Source organism: Poecilia latipinna, unplaced genomic scaffold, assembly GCF_001443285.1.
Source record: "Poecilia latipinna isolate Pla-1442-1.1 unplaced genomic scaffold, P_latipinna-1.0 Scaffold359, whole genome shotgun sequence".
Classification (NCBI taxonomy): domain Eukaryota; kingdom Metazoa; phylum Chordata; class Actinopteri; order Cyprinodontiformes; family Poeciliidae; genus Poecilia; species Poecilia latipinna.
This window is the reverse complement of record NW_015112975.1, coordinates 349,132-352,108: the sequence shown is the minus strand read 5'-3', so window position 1 is coordinate 352,108 and position 2,977 is coordinate 349,132. Positions and strand designations below refer to the sequence as shown.

The following is a 2,977-nucleotide window of genomic DNA, read 5'->3' as shown; positions in this document are numbered from 1 at the left end:
AAAAAGAGTACTGTCTACAGTCTGCATCCGCTGTGGAAATCTGTCTGGACCGGTCACCGCACAGAAAATGCCGAAATATCCATGAATAACATTCCTCAACTTACAACTTGTTGAAAGATTATTCTTCCTTAAGTATATACTGTATTAAATGCATTTTATAACTGAACATAAAATTAAGCAGGCGTAGCGAAAGCTCAAATTATACAACTGATGTCATGTTATGCTGATGATCCGGATAATAATCTCAATCTGAAAGTTAGATTAGCATATTTCCTGCCACCTTCTTTTCCTAAATATATACATTTCTGCACATCTCAATCCTTCCTTTTTCAAAAACTCTTACTTCATATACTCTCAACTTCCTCCCAAACTAACTTGTCAGTGATGGAGGCCTTCGTGTTTAATGTCTCTGTCAACACTTTAAAAGAGCTGTGGTGTTGTGAAAAATGAGCCAGAGCACATTGTAAAAGGGAGGTGATTTCCCCTGAGCCGCTTGTAATTGCTTCAAGCTTGGACCAGACAGGACAAAACCTGGAGGCCTGGCGCAGGAGGTTGGACAGGAAATGGTTTGGATTCAGCCGCTGAGGCAGCATGCTGGGATCTAGAAGAATGACATATTTACAATGGCAATCCCACTAAACGCCAAACTGAAAACTATACGTAAGGGAGACAAAGAAGGCAATAGGAGGCATAAAAAAAAAAAAAAATATGCATTTTGTTTTTGTCTGCCATTGGTTTCCTTTTGTTCGTTCTAATTCTGGGTCCATGTTCCCTAAGCTCCCAGTGGTCTGGTTCTTATCTTGGGGGTCAATCTGATGGTGCAGCCCCCAACCTGCATTCATACACAGGCTTTGAAGATCTGCTTTGAATCAAAAGGCCGAGACTCTCTCAGTCTCTTGTCATGCTTGGATTGAAAACATAAGTGTTCATGCTCATTTGCCAGCACGGCAGTATAACTGTCCACAAACATATTTAGAAACTTTTTATGCTCCCACGTGCACAACTGCAAAAATTCCCACTAGAAACATTTTTGACAAGCAAAATATGCTGATATATGGACATGATGGTGCACCGTTTGCAGTTTTCTCGTCGATCTCTGATTTTTAAAATACCTGACCTGCTGATTAGTTTGGCCTATACCAACTTTTATATATATATATATATATATATATATAAAACTGACAATTTCAAGTGTTATTACGTCACAATACACCTTCAATGTTCCAATTGTATTGTATTTAAAGACATCAATCAAATAATACCTGTAAAACAATACAAACTTGACCTGAGGAATTACTCTCAAATATAAGTAAAACATTTTGAGAATTATTGTCCAAACTATTAAAATCAGTTTTTCTAGAGTTATATATTTTTTATTTTAAAACTCAAACAATACTTACATAACAGGTTAGACTACAGCAATGCTTAGAGCATCTACAGGAGCACACAGTGCACCTTTAAATGTGACGTGGTGGGCGGGTCTGTCAGTCAGACCGCTCTAACGGTGGAGCAAAAGAGAACAGTGGCTGATTTTTAGACTGTAGTAAAAGTAAATATCGGTGGATAAGATTGGTTTGACATGCAAGTATTGGAAAATCACCAACCACCCAGAAGTAATGAAATCAGGGCGAATCAATCATGGCACCAATATCGTCAAAAGGATCTGCTAAATCTAAACATAATAAAATGAGCAGATTCACAAGCCAGAGTTCCCGTAAACTGAACAATTTTTAATTCTATGCTTTTCCACACTCAAATTTCAACAGTCTTAAACTTTTTCATGTTACACAAATCGGGGAAATCTTGAAAACTCAATTTTTTTCAGAATCACCTCTATCAAAGAATCAGAAAAAAAAAAATCTTTTTTTTTAAATGTTTCAGAAAAAAGTCGCACAGGTCAAGAGTCAAAGAAAACTGGAAATCTGAATCAGTCAGAAGAGCCTGATCGGTAGGTCGTTAAAAGAGAAAAAGATCTCATCTTCAGTATCATCTGTAGATGTTTGTTTCAACACAAATGGCCCTTGAGAGTGAACCTGGCATTACTAATTAAACCGTTAGCCCCAGGCTAAGATGATCACTTCTCAAATAGCCCATCTGTCTCATTAACTCTGAATTCCTTGATAACCAAAGAGAGACCCGTTGGACCACCAGCAGAAGATCTTGTTGCTCAGAAAGAAAGCAGGTGAAAGATGGGGGAGACTTCTTTTTCCAAGCAACGCTTTCCATTTTTGCCCAGACCCTGGGACCCTCCTTTGCCATCTTTTTGTCTCCTCCCTCTTCTCCTATGCAGTTCCACATTTTCTCCTTTCTTCAAACTGGGATTAGCTCAGCAGGACACCAGCATTCCTTCTCTACTGGTAGCCTTTGTCTCGACATTCCCACTCCTCCCAGTGTCATCTACAGCTCTGCACCCAACACACAAAAAAACGAAGTCTTTAACAGAAGGAGAGAATATTTCATCTAAATTTGTTGACCACATTCAGCTACTACTAAAACTAAGGAATCTGAGCTGCTTCCACATGTTAAAGTGGATTTCAGATTCCAGAAAAGTGTGGCCTTGAAGGTAGCTTTGATGTGAAGTCTGTTTTACACTGCCGGCTACCTGTTGTGAGGTTTTACACAGGGGTGAGATAACTGATACAGTCACAAATGCAAACAGAGCACAGGGGTTTATCTGCTCTCCATGCTGCCGGGCCCCTGCAGGAGAGGTCAGTATATTGTTACAGCCATGTGCTAATCCTATTACTTCAATTTCTGTGTTTATATTTAACTTAGATTAAAAGTTTAGTCAACATGCCCCATCGGTTTTTGGAAGTTCTACCCATAATTGGCTTTAATAACCACACATCACATCAAATTTCAGAGCGCTAAAAGGTTATTTGAGGCATTTTTCAAATACAACGGAGTAATCTTTACCAAATAAAACATTTCATAGCTCACTAATTGGACCCACCTCTATAAAAGCATGCGCCTAAAA

At 38.8% G+C, this 2,977-nt stretch overlaps 1 long non-coding RNA gene across 1 annotated transcript in view; it reads right to left on the bottom strand.

The window, feature by feature from the left end:
- Positions 1-1,383: 1,383 nt before the first annotated feature.
- Positions 1,384-2,977, bottom strand: part of LOC106949731 (uncharacterized) — a 32,526-nt gene continuing 30,932 nt past the window's right edge. Inside the window, exon 2 of the long non-coding RNA XR_001425441.1 lies at positions 1,384-2,405. This is a non-coding gene — a long non-coding RNA (uncharacterized LOC106949731). The remainder of the gene's footprint in view (positions 2,406-2,977) is intronic.